The sequence below is a fragment of the Rattus norvegicus genome, chromosome 14 (genome assembly GCF_036323735.1).
Source record: "Rattus norvegicus strain BN/NHsdMcwi chromosome 14, GRCr8, whole genome shotgun sequence".
In the NCBI taxonomy this organism is placed as follows: Eukaryota; Metazoa; Chordata; class Mammalia; order Rodentia; family Muridae; genus Rattus; species Rattus norvegicus.
This window is the reverse complement of record NC_086032.1, coordinates 43,883,632-43,899,610: the sequence shown is the minus strand read 5'-3', so window position 1 is coordinate 43,899,610 and position 15,979 is coordinate 43,883,632. Positions and strand designations below refer to the sequence as shown.

Genomic DNA, 15,979 nt, shown 5'->3' with positions numbered 1-15,979 from the left:
AGGGAGCTGAGGCATCCCTTGAATGTTATCTTCCTGTGCCGTAAATTCATGGGAGAGGCTTTCATTCAACAATCTTAAGACTTATGGCAGTCATCTTAGGGGTAATTATCTGTGGTCAAACAGCCCAGAGTCACCTAGTCACTTTGAGCCATGCAGTCAAAAAGCGGCTAGGCCCAAATCCAATATGGCTCCGTGCAGGGTATTGATGTGACAGACCTGTAACCATGGACTTTATCACCCATGCCCAAGTTGCCAAAATAATGACTCTGAGACTGAATTGTTTATAAATAAATGCTGAGGCCTAAAGTTTGGCTTGTTCCTGCTAGCTCGTAACTTAACCTGGTTATTCTATTCTATTCTATTCTATTCTATTCTATTCTATTCTATTCTATTCTATTCTATTCTATGTGCTGCCACATGGTTGGTTATTTCTCCTCAGTTTCATCTGTCTATCAACATTGTAGCAAATTCCTTTTGCCTGACTCTCTCCCAGAATTCCTCTCTTCCTCCTGGAACTTCTTCCTCAGCTAGAACTTCCTGCCTCAGCTAATATGCCATTAGCTTTTCATATTATTTTTTCCCTCTTTTTCTTGGCTATATTTCTTTATTTACATTTCAAATGTTATTCCCTTTCCTGGTTTCCTGTCCATAAGCCCCATATCCCCTCCCCCTCCCCCATAAGGGTATTTCCCCCCCATCCATTCCCCTTTACACCCCCCCCACGACATTTTCCTTCACTGGGGTCCAACCTTGGCAAGACCAAGGGCGTCCCCTTCCACTGGTGCCCCAACAAGGCTATTCTCTGCTACATATGCAGTTGGAGCCTGGGTCAGTCCATGTATAGTCTTTGGGTAGTGGTTTAGTCCCTGGAAGCTCTGGTAAAAATATGGAATGCTTCACGAATTTGCATGTCATCCTTGCAGAGGGGCCATGTTTATCTTATCTGTATCATTCCAATTTTAGTATATGTGCTGCTGAAGAGAGCACACAGAGCTTTTTATTGACAGGTGATGCTTCCACACAGAATACAGAAGATTACTCTACACAGACAAGAGCATGTTGTTTTGGTCAGGATTGTAGAAGGACTTTGGATCTTTAGACAAGAAGAGCCATTGAGTATTCAGGGCTTGGTGAACTCTTCATTGGGAGCTTGGAGGAAAAAGAATGTTGAAAGAAATGCAGATCCAGATGTGGCAGTGGACTCCTTCAATCCCAGCACTTGGGAGCAAAAGTAAGCAGGGCAGATCTCTCTGAGTTCCAGGTCTGCCTGGTCTACAGAGCAGTTCCAGGACAGCCAGGGCTATCCTGGCAGAGAAAAACTCTCTCTGGAAATTAATTAATTAATTAACTGAAAACTTTGCGTTACTGAGATTGTTGATGCCTGCTAGCTGGAGCTGAGAAATTAGCAATGATTAAGAAGAAACCAGCATCACAGAGATGAAATCTTCTGAGAGGGTTTTCTGAGAGTCAGCACACAGAAGCAGTGTTCCAGAGGCTGCCAAGGTTGTGTCTTGTACTGGAAGTCACACAGGTGGTACTGGTCATGAAGGAGTCATGGAGAGCAACTGAGGCTTGGCACTGTGAGAGGCCAGGGGAAGCCATTGGCAAATGTGCAGCCTCAGTGGCAGTTGAAAGCCAAGAATTAAAGGGGTCACATAGAGAAATTGAGGCTTGACACCATGAAGAGAGTCTAGAAGAGGCTATTGGTGCAAGGGCAGCCCAGTTGCAGTAGAAGACCACAGAATTTTGAAGATAGCAGTGTCGTGGGATGACCACCAAGTACAGCAGCAATAGCAGAGTGGAACCCAGCCAAGTTTAGAAGACAAGTTATGTGCTTCAGAAAGCATAGCCAGAGAAGCGACCCTTGCAGGAGCCCAGAAGATCATGAGCGAATCCCAGATATTGGTCACTGAGTAGTTTACACTATTGGAATTTGGCTTTGCTTTGATCTGATTGTGAATGTCCCTCTTAAAATAAGGAAGCATTTAGCATGTTGTTTTTTTTTAAACAGGAGCCCACAGTTGAGAGACTAAATTTTAGATTTTAAGAGACACTAGATTTTTAAAGATACTGGATTTTAAAGTGTTTGAATTTAAAAACTATGGGTCTTTTTAAGTTTGTAAAACGTTTCATATTATGATATTGATAATAATGTGTGAACTTGGGGGATGAACAAGAAACGAAAGGTTGTGATTTAACAGTGATATGTTAAATCACATATCAATTCTGTGGAATTTAACTTGACACAAGCTAAAGTCATCTGAGAGGAGAGAACCTCAATTAAGATAAACAAATGGGGGGCTGGGGATTTAGCTCAGTGGTAGAGCGCTTACCTAGGAAGCGCAAGGCCCTGGGTTCGGCCCCCAGCTCCAGAAAAAAAAAAAAAAAAAGAACCAAAAGATAAACAAATGGTGTGGAAGAGTAAGCCAAATAAACCATTTCCTCCCCAACTTTTGGTCATAGCTTTTCATCACAGCCATAGTAACCCTAAGACAACCCCCATGCTGGAGAGTGCACAGAGGGTCTTAGTTCAGGCTAGCTGACCAATAAATTGGTTTGTTAATGGTCAACCACCAGCAGAACACTCTTCTGAGAGAAATGACAAGACTTGTCTCACCCATCTTTCATGCCCTCTCTGCTGGCCATAGTGATGCATGCTTTAACCCCAGCACTTGGGGGGCAGAGGCCTGCAGATCTTTGTAAGTTCAAAGCTTGCCTGTGTACATTGTAAGCTCCAGGACAGCCAGCTTAGGTAAATAAAGCAGAGTCTGGAGAAACAAATCAAATTGCTGAATGCAGGCATTCAAGATGGTTCAGTAGGTAAGGTGCCTCAACACTGAGGGCTTAAGTTTAACCCCTTTACATGGTGTACTACATGGTGGAAGGAGAAAACTGCCTTCTGTAAGTTATCTGTTGACCTCCACACTCATGCTATAGCACACTAAATAAATGAAATATACAAAATTTTAAGTCTGTGACGCAGTTATTTCACTACATGTCTGTGGAAGACACATGTGGACAACAGTAATGTTTATAGAACGCACTGTCTTCCATCCTTTCATCTTCATAAAATGCATATGTAAGTATGGCATGGGATTTTATACTCAAGGGAAGAGATGAACCTAAGGTCCAGCGACTAGGCCAAGGGTCATGCTAGGGAGGCTCAAAAATGTACCAAGAACTGGCATGGCACACCCCAAACCCAGTACCCTCTGGGCTCTCTCTGATATTAGCAAGACCTGCCTGTTTCTCTGAAATAAGACATGAGGCACCTCTGAGAGGGTTCCTACCTAGTGATTCACAAGGAGATGCAATAGTATGGTGAGAACCAGGTCTTTAAAGCCCCTGAGAAGGTCTGTGATTTTGTTTGTTTATTTGTTTTTAGCTGTTCTCACATGTCAAAAAGACCTTGAGGCTACTTTCAACAAAACACAAAGCCATTTTAAAGAAGCTGTAAGAGCAAGGTAGCAAAGGAAATAGACAAAGTAGCTCCTACAGGAAAATGAAATTGAAGCTAGAGATGGTGGTGTGTTCCTGTCATATCAGCAAGAGTAGCAGAAGCAGGGGGACTGAGGCAAGTCTGAGGCCAGTCTGGGCTGTATTGGGAGTACCAGGCAAGACACCAGCTACATAGCAAGACCCTGCCTCAAAAAACAACAAGGGAAGACAAGCAGAGAAAAACCAAAGCTAAGGGCAGGTAGTTTAAGTGAGCACAGAGCTCCGTGCTGAGCCTCCTCCCTAAATGACATGCAAAGTCAGAAGTGAGATAGTTCTTGTTTAAGAGGAGGTGCACTCATTTTAAGCTTAGCATATATTATCACCATTTATTCTCTGACTTCTGGAGCACATACCAGAAATCAGCATTCTTATGAAAATATTGTTTTAAAAGTATAGCGTGTTCTAAAAATAAGCTGTTTGGTTATAGCTGTAAAATCTGGTTGATTTGAAAACTTAGAAACTTTCAACAACACATGGACTAGCTCCTGGCTACCAGTTAACCGGTTTCATGTTTGCTGACAGGAAAATGAGCACAGTGGAGAGTGGGCACCTACTTGGGAAGCACACTGCAACAGACTGATGGAGCTATAATTATTAAGAGAGGATGAGGAATGTCACCCTCTTCATAAACACCAGGCTTTTCAAGTTTTTAACTGGGTAGATGACAGCCAAAGGGAATATCAAACACAGATGACAGAGATATAGGTACAGGAAATAGAGACATTGTATCTTAATTCACTCACAAAGGCAATATTTACTTTGTAGTGGGTACTGTTCAATGCCCTGAGGTTTGCTGGTTTGCTTGCTTGCTTGCTTGCTTGCTTGCTTGCTTGCTTGCTTGCTTGCTTGCTTGCTTGCTTGCTTGCTTGTTTTGCAGTACAGGGGCTTAAACCCAGGTCTTCATGCATACCAGACAAGTGTTCTACCACTGATCTATAACTCCAGCTACCTTAGGGATAGAAATAGAGCAGTGACCAGGGGTCTCTGATGTCCCAAGACAGGCATGAAAACACACTCCTGTAAATCCTAGTATCTGGGTGGTAGAAGCAGGGAGATCAAGAGTTCAAGTCCCGCTGTGTTGTGTTATGTATTGAGTCAGAGACCAGCCTGAGCTACGTAAGACCCTGTATCAAAAGCAAAAACAAAACTCAGAAAATAAAGACATCTGACCTCCAGCACGAGCATGAGAAGTTCTGGGAGCTGAAAATGAACCCAACAACTTTCCAATGCACTGAATGTGCCCTACAGAGGTTCAGTCTCAGGAACTGAAATTGAGAAGAAATCACAAAAATAGAAGATGTAAAAGTTAAGAACAAGAGTTAAAACTTAGAGCTGAGGAAGGCTGAATGTTGGCTATCAAGTTATACCAATTGCTAAGATTTAATTTAAAAATAAAAACATGTCAAGATCAAGGGACATTATTTTAGACAAAGTATCGAGCTAGGCACAAGCTGCCACTTTTCTAGCTGAATCATTAAGATGACGGTCAATCATCACCAACGACTCGATTGGATTTGGAAGCACTGAGGAGAAGCAACTCTGAGCACATCTGTTAGGGCATCTCCACAGAGGTTTACTGAGGAGGGAAAGCCCACCCTGAACATGAGCATGGGCATCCCATTGATGGGGGCAGGGGGGAATCCAGACTGAATTGGAGGAGAAAAGGAACTCTTAATGTATACACCTCTGCTTCAGGCCTTCCACCTGCATGCTCCTGCCATTGTAAACTCTGCAGGGTGCTCCTGTCATGATGGAATGTACCATCTTAAACTGGGAGTCAAGACAAATCCTTCTTCCCTCACAGCAGCGAGAAAGGTAATAGACACAATATATTTGTGCTAAATAAAAATTATAAAATGAATGCTAGAGGATTTAGTCCAGTGATAGAGCATTTGACCAGCATGTGTAAGGCTTTAGGTACAATTCCTGGTACCAAGGTGAAATACATACATACATGCATGCATACATACATACATGCATGCATACATGCATACATACACTCAAAAGAAGAAAAACACATAGTCATCTTTATAATGCTAGTATATTATATAGAATGGCTGTGAGTGTGGAGAGATGGCTCGGTGATTGAGAACACTTACTGCTCTTACAGAGGACCTGAGTTTAATTCCCAGCACCTACATGGTTCCTCACGACAGTCTGTCACAGTTTCAGAGAAGTCAGCTTCCCTTTCTGACCTCTGTAGGCACCGGGTATGCATGTAAATAAATTCATGTAAACATACCAGCATTCGTGAAAAATAAATTAAAATAAAGCAAATAAATGGAGGCCATTTCACAGTCTATTCCCTATTCATGTCATGTCCTTCTCTCTGTGTGATCTTTGTTTTTTTGAGGCCAAGTATCTTAGGCTTTCTGACAAAAAACACCATGACCAAAAAGCAAGTTGGAGAGGAAAGGGTTTATTCAACTTACACTACTTGGGTGATGTCGATGTTCATCACCAAAGGAAGTTGGGACAGGAACTCAAATAAGGCAAGAACCTGGGGGCAGGATGCAGAGGTCATGGAATGGTATCACTCACTGGCTTGCTTCCCCTGGCTTGCTCAGCCTGCTTTCTTATTGAACTCAGGACCACCAGCCCAGGGATGGTACCATCCACAATGGACTGGGTCCTCCTCTATTGATCACTAATTGAGAAAATGCCTTACAGCTGGATCTATCTCATGGAGACATTTTCCTCAATTGAGGCTCCTTTCCTCTCTGATGAATCTAGCTTGTGTCAAGTTGACATAAACCCAGCCAATACACAGGGTCTCTTCTTGTAGCATAGGAACCAACAGACTCAAACTCAAGAGCAGTTCTCCTGCTGCTTCTGCCTCCTGAGTGCTGGGATTCTAGACATATGCCCAGGTGCCCAGGGTAGCACCAACATGGCGATGACCATCTTGGCACACATATCTCTGTGTATCTCTCTCAGAACTTTCTTATGGTGAGCTCTTGGAACTCAGCTGACAACCTGAGTTCAATCGTCAGACCCCACTGAGAAAGAAGAGAACTGAGTCCCAGAAGGTTTCCTATGAACTCCTCATGTGCACCATGGAATACACAGTCCACACCAACACACCACATAAATAGACAGCAAGCAATAATAAATTAAATTAAATACTTAAAAAGTAGAGTTCCAAGCTGCACACTATTCAGTTGTTTAAGAACCCGACCTAAAGCAATAGCCAAATTTATTTTTTAAAGTGTCTGTAACATCTTAACACTCCAGAAATCAATCAAAAATTAGAAGATAATAGTTTATTTTCACATTAACTTCAGAAATAATATTGTATATACACACTTTCCAGAATTGTGATGTCACCAAGCTCTGCCTAACAGTAGTTTGTAGCTACAAACACTCTGTAGTCAGCAAACTTGCTTCCGGATAGATAAACTACTACAAATGCAGTCACTAAGTGATATATTTCTGAATGTAAGATGCTGAGCCAAATATACAAGACATGGCTCAATGTCCACAGCTGCGAAACACAACACTCAGTGGCTGGCAGAAAGACAGAGATAAACCATCCACCCCCCACATCCCCTAGGGTTTCTTTCGACCTTCCAGGGTTTCATAGGGCAATTAAACTTATCAAGAAGGGAACAATAACTAAGATGGGTAACCAAGGAAATAAAAAACATATATACCATTCTCACACCATTCACAGATTACCCTAAATGACACTGGAGAAGGACGATGAATGTAGCCATTAAATGTGATATCTTTAACCTGGCATTTGTAAACCGCCTGCTTGTTGCTTCTGCCTCTCAGATTTGGCTGTAGTGTGAGTGCTATGTCAGATGGGCACTCTGTCTTTGTTTTTGCTTTTATATGTTTGTTAAAATAAGGTCTCACTACATAACCCAGGAGGGCCTAAATACACCATCTTCCTCTCCAGCATCCCCAGGGCTGGAATGGGAAGAGTAAGCTCCCATGCCTTGTATTCTACTGATTTTTGATTGAAAACAAGTCCTCCAAATAACTTCTAAATCCTTCTGTTCTTAATTCAGGGATTTTTCTGTTTCTAACTTTTATTTTCGGCTTTATGTTCAAAAACAAAATCAGTTTGTAAAGCCTTTTTAAAATTCAGTCTGTTCAATTCCTTCAGTGATGCAGTCACTGGTAAATTGCTTGTGCCCTTGACTATAACCCTAATTAAAATCCTCAGTTTACAGAAAAATTAACATGAAAGAAGAAGGTACCAGCTTCTGGCTTAGTTACTTTTCTATTGTGGTGATAAAACACAGTGACCAAGGTAACTTACAGAACTGTATATTTTGTATGGCTTGTGGTTCCAGAAAGATGGGTCCATCATGGTTGGGAATCATGGCATCAAGCAGAAAGCAAGACAGTAGTTGTCTGGCAGAGCATGACTTTTGAACCCTCAGCACCTGAACTCAGTTACATATTTCTTTCAGCAAGGCCACACCTCTTAAACTTACCCAATCAGAGCGACACCTGGAAACCAAGTATCAAATGTCCAACAATGTGGGAGACATCTCATTCAAACCATCACAATTAGATAAGGAAACCATCCTTTTCTGAAGAAAATATACATCAAAGGCTTTCATTGCAACAGTAACAAGAAACCAGGAGCTGCATAAACAGTCACAGACAGAACCTTGTGATCTTTTGTGAAGGAATGTGGAAGGCTTTGAAACTTTGGACTAGAAAAGAAATTGAACTTTGTAAGTAGCTCTTAATGGGACATTCTATTAGGAGTTTGGAAGACAGTAGGTTTGAGGGAAATGTGTACTATGTCAACAAGCTCAAGAGACTCCAGAGGGGAACAATAGTAGCAGGTAGATTAGAGAAACTTCTTGTAAATTTTTGGCATAAATATTTATATTTCTGCTTCCTGCCCTTGTTCTAAACACTTGACTGGGGTTAAAATTAAAAGGGATGGTCTAACTATGATGGAGAGATTTCAAGACAGTCTAATTGACTCTGTTGCATGGTTGTTAGTAATCACTCTTATGCAGGTCTACAACAAAGAGCAAGGTGGAACAGAAAGTAATACAAAATGCATAGTTTGGAAAGAAAAAAAAGAGCACTGGGAACTTCATGTTGCTGCCAAGGCTTATGCTGAAAGCCAAGGGGAGATTAAGGAGTGGCCTCATCTGTTTAAGAATAAAGGGAAGAGTGCCCCTAGAGCAAGAGCCCACCCAGCTAAGCCAAAGAAATTATCTGCTCCAAGAAGGAAACAAACAAAAGTTGCTTCAACCAGTGCTGCTGGGGGTTGGAAACCCGACTGAGGCAGAGAGGGAAAGAACAAATGACAGACGCATTTGTTCAGAAACCAGGAGTCAGGTACAGAAAAGCCGGGGTCAGGTTGAGGTGCACTCTGATGGAGCTATACCTGCTACCAACAGAACCCAGACCTGTGTGTTTATTAGGTACAGCACTGGAGTGGGCATTGGCTAGTCTCAGTAAGAGGTCTCTGTAGGTGAGCAGTGTGTCAGGCCTTAAAAATTCAGGACGAAACTGCAGTTATTAGTTTTTTGTACACAATGATTAATAACTATACCCACATGTACGTGGACAGAGGAATGCCTTGATTTTCTGAAATAGCTTTGCCAATTTCCCTGAGGTTACAGCCCTTGGAGTCCCCAATATGGTGCTGTTCATGTCAACAATACACATCCATCCAGGTCTTTATTCACACATCCATCCAGGTCTTTATTCACTGGGGCATCCCTAAAGCATCCCTACTAGATGCTTTATATTCTAGTTCATGGAAATATTAAAAATCCTGTGTGTGTGTGTGTGTGTGTGTGTGCGTGCGTGCGCGCGCGCGCGTGCACCCACGCGCACACATATATATGCCATAGCCTATTTATTGGTGTTACAGCCCTTATTTTGAATTCTGCCTCGTTTCGAATCTGCGCGCCTCCTCATCTTCACTCCATTACATCTTGCCTTGTCCACTGAAGCACCCCCAACCGACCCTGCAACCTCCTTACCCTAGTCCCCAACCCTTCATCTCTCCTTCAGCCAGAACCTTCTTGTCACCTTTGCATGGCCAGCCCTGTCCTCCTGTAGCTCCTCTTTTCTCCTTGGCCGAGAAGTCCCCTTCTTGGCATGTCTTGGTACCTCCCCTCCTCTACCCCGCTATGTCCCCGCTTTGCCTGGTCCTCCCTACTCATGCCCAGAACAGCAAGACTTTCTCCTACTCCTGACTCTTGTAGTACTGTTTTCTCACCTGAGTATTTTTGTTCCTTCTTGTCTCATGAAGCTAACCTCTACTCAGAGACAAGTTCTGAACTCTCCAACCAAGGCACACACAGCTTCCCGCCTTTCTGGAGCACTGCCTGCCTCTGTAGCAGTTGTCCCAGGTTGCAGTAAGACAGAACATTACAGCTTCCACTCTAAAGGGGCAGCTCTGGGAAGGTAGGGCTGGGTGTGTTTCTATTTCACTAATAAAAGAGAAGGACAGAGACACAGCTAGTGATCAAAGGCAGGAGGAAGTGGATGCTTTCACAGATGATCTCTTACAGGTTTTCCCCTATGTGTTCCTTTGAATCTGAGAAGAGAATGACTACTATGATCTACACACAGAAATGTGCTCTTTGAGGGCTGGAGAGATGGGTAGTCTTTTGGTATGTGTTGTAATACTAAATGCTGGCCCCCAAGCCTGGCTGTCTCCAGGGAAGAGAGAATCCGAGTGCATACAAAGCAATGCTATGTGACCTTGCTCCTTAACTTAAAACTATTGGTTGAATAAAGATGCCAATCTTCTGGCCTCTATAGCTGGGCAGAAGAGAGTTAGGTAGAGATTAAGTTCCTGGGCTAGGGATTTGAGGAGGAGACCAGGAGAGAAGGTGGAGAGGGGAGAAGATGCCATGGGGTGGGTGAATCATGAAAACGTGGCCATGAGGGCTGGCCAATTGGAATTAATAGTGGGCCAAAAGGAGCAGGCAAGTAATAGCTCTGGGTAATCGATATGGAAGTAGACATAATAACACAGAGGGTAGATATCTGCCCAGCTCTAGTGCTATGAAGACTTATTATAAATATAAAAGTTGTAAGTCTTTTATCTGGGAATTGAATGATCAGAGACAGGGTAACAACCCCCAACTGAGATTAAATACTTACTACCACAGACTGACCGTTAAGGGTCTTACTGCTACCACCAAGTTTAGTCCCTAACAATTATATCAGGCAGCTGAAGGTGCCTTGAATACCAACTCCAGATGATCTAACACCCTCTTTTGGCCTCTGCAGGCCTCTATATTCACATGTACACATTCCCCTACACAGACACACATAAGTAAATTAAAAAAACATGAGCTCTTTGAGTCATTCCAAAGTAAGGTTATCAGGACCCTATAATACGTGCACTAGATACATCTTTAGTGGCCAGGAGACACCTCAGTGGATAAAACAGGCCTTCTTGATTTGAGCTTGTTCCCTTGCAGGAGGAAACAGATACTAAACCTCACAGATAAGTCAGCTATGTAGTACATTTATAGAAGGTGAAAGTTCTGTGGGAAAAGTGACTCAGAGTGAGCAGGGTGGGAAGAAGAAAGAAGTGTGAGACTTGGCACATGGTCTCTGTATGTCAAAAATAAGGTCAGGCCGGGTAGTAGAGATGCCTATAATATGAGCACTTGGGAGGCAGAGGCAGGAGGATCAAAGTCCATCAAAGTTACATGGTGTCTTAGTTAGGGTTTTACTGCTGTGAACAGACACCATGACCAAGGCAACTCTTATAAGGACTGCAATTAATTGGGGCTGGCTTACAGGTTCAGAGGTTCAGTCCATTATCATCAAGGCCAGAACATGACAGCATCCAGGCAGGCATGGTGAAGGAGCTGAAAGTTCTGTCTTCTTGAAAGCCACTAAGAGAAGACTGGCTCCCACATGGTTTGGAGGATGGTCTCATTGCCCACCCCTACAGTAATGCACTTCCTCCAACAAGGTCACACCTCCTAATAATGCTTCTTCCTGGGCCAGGATATTCAAACCACCATGCATGGAAAGTTGGGAGATGAACTAGGGCTTCATGAGACCCTTGCCAAAAGAAGAAATCCTACAAATAGAACACCACTATTGTCACTCATGAAGTTTCATGTAAGTCAAACAGACCTAGGACCATGTTCTAGCCTGTGAGAAGCTACCAGCAGCATAGCAGTTCTTTGGGGAGACCTCTCACTCCTAAAGTCAGCGTCCTCCTGAAGAACTGGACAAATGGAATTGCTACTCTTCCTACAGTTCATCTTGCTGGACTTCCTTTCTTGCTCTTCCCATGGTCTCTGGGCAGACACACCGTGGTAATCCCTCATGCACACACACTGTGAAGACATACTTTCCTAAGTGTGAATCCCACTACAACACAACCACCAAATCCCAGCAGCCAGTCCTTTGCCGTTGCCAGCACCAGACAGCATAAAAGGTACTAAAGACTTAGGAGTTGAATAGACAGAGAAAATTAGGTTAAGAGTAGCTTTGGCAATTAGGAGTTATGCTGGCCTGAGGCCTGAGTTCTCCATATTTGTATATGCAAATAATTATGTTAATAACATTTACTGCTTCTGGACCCAGGAATATTAAGACAAACTAGTTTTTCTCTAGAGGGAATCAAAGTGCTTGGCAGAGAATCATTAGTGAGCTACAGAAAACAGTTTAACATGTCCCCAAAAGCTTCTTTTAATTATCTAGAATAGTTGATAAGACAACCAAATGTATCAAAATAAATATGGTTACGTGGTTTTAAGACATATGCTCCAATTTTCCCAGAAACGACCATTTACCATATATTTTAAACTAATATGTATACTGCTTTGTGAAGTATATTACATGAAGATACCGCCTTTTTTTTTTTTTTTTTTTTTTTTGACATTGTCTCAAATAGCCCAGGCTGGCCTTGAACTCACCATGTAGCTGAGAATGACCCTATATTTCTGATCATCTGCCTCCACCTCCAAGTGCTGAAATTACAGTTATGTATCACTACACTTGGTTTATGGGGTGCTTGGGATCAAACCTTTATGATCCCTAGGCAAGCAGTTGCTACCTGAGCTACTGACCAATAAAGCACGTTTTTGAGACAGGGTTTCTCTGTGTAGCTTTGGCTGTCCTGGAACTTGCTCTGTACACCAGGCTGGTCTCGAATTCACAGAGATCTCCCTGCCTCTGTCTCCTGGCTACTAGGATTAAAGGTGTGAGCCACTATTTCCTAGCTAAGTGCATTCCTTATAGTGAACAGTAGTTAAAAAGCTTGAGAAACACTACTCCAGAAATTCAGACTTCTGAAGCTCTGGAAACATGGATGATGAGAAACTGAGGGAGTAGAGGGAGAAAAGCATTTCAGAGCCTTCCATCTTGCAAACTAAGGACACAGAGCTCTCAGTGTGTAAAGACTCACATGAGTCCTTGTGTAAGCAAGTCATGGTCATGGCACTGAGATCTAAGTCTACATTGGGAGGAAAGGGACATTTTATTCTACACAAAGGAAATCACTGTTCTCTACTCGGAAGCCATGACACTTCTACCAACAAAAACTTAACTAAAAGCTTTGAGTACTATGGAGGACCTTTCCCACTGTGGTAGAACAGATTTTACAATTAAATAAATATAATTTTACTTTGGAAGTGCTTTCCACTTGAATTTTAATTCAGCAACATGGCCTCTCTAGCAAGGTATCCCATCCAAAGATATGATCCACCTGGAATGCAGAAATACTGCACACCTTTAATCCCAATGACATCTAATTGAGGGGCAGACCAAGAGACCAGAGAAAATTTTGAGAGTATTTGACAGAATGACTAAGAGATAGGATAAGCCCAACTCTCATGACAACAGACAAGAAAGGGAGGCCACTCAGAGCAGTTAAGGAGAGAGAATTCAATTCAGTCCTGTTCAGTTCAGAGCAGTTCAGTTCGTAGAGTTCAGAAGTTGTTTTGCCAAGCAGAGCAATTCAGTCAGAAGCTGAGAGAAGCCAATTTGAAGCAGTCACCTTCAAGAGGAGTTGAAGCCAGACTACTGAGTTGAACCAGCCACCCAGAGTTCAGAAAGAGCTAGGAAGGGTGAGTTTGTTCAGCAGTAAGTTTCATTGACTGAAAACATTCTAGGCCTAGGTTAGCACACAGTGGCTGGAAGAGGTAGCCTTGAAGATCTGGGCTTCCCAAAGATTAGATGTACAGAGGCAAGAAGCTTCAAGACCTAGAGAGAGTTAAGGCAGAAAAGGAAGTGATCTGGGGTCAGTCTAAGCCATGGCTCTCACCTCATCACCTCATCTGAGGAAATAAAAATGACATTGACATTCACAACATGGCATGAAGATTAGCAGATCCAACACGCACTGTGTCATTAGAGGACCACTTCAGGAGTTAGGTGTACAGTGTTCAAATGATAGTAGCTATAGAACTGCAGAGGGCCACCAGTGTCCCTGTCTACAGTATCCAGCTATTATGTGCTCACAAAAATATCTTTTACCTCACAGTTCTTCTAAAAGATTCCTCAAGGGTCTAGAGACAAGGTGTAGTAGTTAAGAGCACTGGCTGCTCTCCCAGAGGACCCAGGTTCAATTCCCAGCACCTACATGGCAGCTTACAACTGTCTGTAACTCCAGTTCCAGGGCATCTGGCACCCTCACATACACGCAGGCAAAACACTGAGTCACAATAAATAAATAAATAAATAAATAAATAAATAAATAAATAAATAAATAAAGCAAGCAAGCAAGCAAGCTAGCTTAAAACAAAACAAAAAAGCAGACTCAGCAAGATTCCTGGGTTGGGGTACTCCAGAGGCTAGAGCAACATGCTCAGAGGCAGGAGTGATTTGCGATTGAACCTCTACCATGAGTCTCCTCAATAAACTCAAGAGTGAGATGACCTCAGAGGAGCTGCAGAAGTTGGAGGAGGAGGAATTCAACACAAGTGCCCTCTCAGTACCCACACAGTTGGTCAAGAACAACATGTAAGTGCTCATAACTGTTGCAACAGAAGCTCCTGGGCCGGGTGAAGGCCTTTGACAGGCACTGACTACAACATGGTGCTGGAAAATATGAAGGAGATGTGGACTGAGGTCCCCAAGAGCAGCATGGGCAAGAAGAAATCCAAGCCTGTCAACAAGATGCCCAAGATGTTCCTGCGCAGGACCTTGTCACCATGGTGGTTCAGAACTCGCTCATTGACCGCAAGTAAAGTGGAGGCCTCGGCTCTTTGAGAGCCTGCTCCCTGCCCTGCCGAGTCCTACAGACCCTGCCCAATGGACTAGAAATAAAACCCTGTGTTTTTTGTTTTGCTTTAAAAAAGAAGATTCCAGGATTTGCGCAAGTTCCCCATAATATGTAAGAGACCCATTGTAGCAGCAGCAGTCACAGAAATCCAGATTGCTTCTGGTTTGTTGTCTGTTTCCTGCTTTTGGTCCAAGGTTTGAATTTCAGCTTCCTCCTGCCATGCCTGCTACCTGCTGCCACATTTCCCTGCCATGACAGACTCCTGTCTCTGTCAAGTTCTAAGCCCAAATCATCTCTCTTATATAAGTTGCCTTGGTCATGGAGTTTTCTCACAGCCACAGAAAAGACACTAGTGCACAGATTCTCCTAAATTGTTGGACTTGTTGACATGAAGTGATCTACAGTAGTCTTTCATTATGTTCATATCTATTGTGTCTGTAACACATTTTTTCTACTAGTATTACTAACTTCTGCCCTCTCCCTTTGAGACTCACTGGAGGGTTATAATTTAGCTGAACATTTTAAAACCAACATTAGTTTTCATAGTTTCTATCATTTCTTTTTCTGTTATTGATAGGTGCTTTTTATATTTATGATCTTGCATCTTCTTTCTTTGGTTTTAATTTGTTCCTTGCTTTTTTCAAGGTGAAAGCCTATATTTCTTATTTTAGATCATTGTAATATAAGCATTTAACATTTTGCATTTCCCTGAACACCCTGCTTTGCTAAATCCCAAAAGTTTCTGTACATGTGTTTTTATTTTCTCTTAGTTCAAAATATTTTCTGTTTTCTTTATCTGTGTCTTGTTTAGAAGTATCCTGTTTTGTTCCCAAATATTTAGAGATTTTCCAAATAGCTACTATTGATTTCTAATTTAATTAATTATGGTCAAAGAACATGCTCTATGACTGAAATACTTTCAATTTTGTTAGACTTGTTTCATGATTAACATATGGTCTCATTTGGTTACTGTCCCATATGAACTTGAAAAGATTGTGTATTTAGATGTCTTTGGGGCAAGTCCAGTCAGATCCAGTTCATCGATGACGATGTTCAAGACCTCAAATTCTTGTTTTGTCTTCTTTCTTTGTTGATTATTAAGTGAAAAGTGTTGAAATCAGAAACTGTAACTATAGATTGTTAAGGCTTCCTCTCATGAAGAGCTGTGCTTGTAGGTCAGTGGTAAATAACAGTTCCAAGGTTCTAGATCCAATTCCAGCCCTGAAGAAAAAGAAAAATCCTTCGATACTGTGAGGTTTTGCTATGTACATTTCAAAGCTGTATTGTGTT

The 15,979-nt window shown here is 42.4% G+C and overlaps 1 non-coding gene across 1 annotated transcript; it reads right to left on the bottom strand.

Annotated features, from left to right (window-relative positions):
* Window positions 1-880: 880 nt before the first annotated feature.
* On the bottom strand, window positions 881-987 carry LOC120096746 (U6 spliceosomal RNA). Its single transcript, XR_005493586.1, has one exon. It is a non-coding gene; the product is annotated as a U6 spliceosomal RNA (small nuclear RNA).
* Window positions 988-15,979: the final 14,992 nt, after the last annotated feature.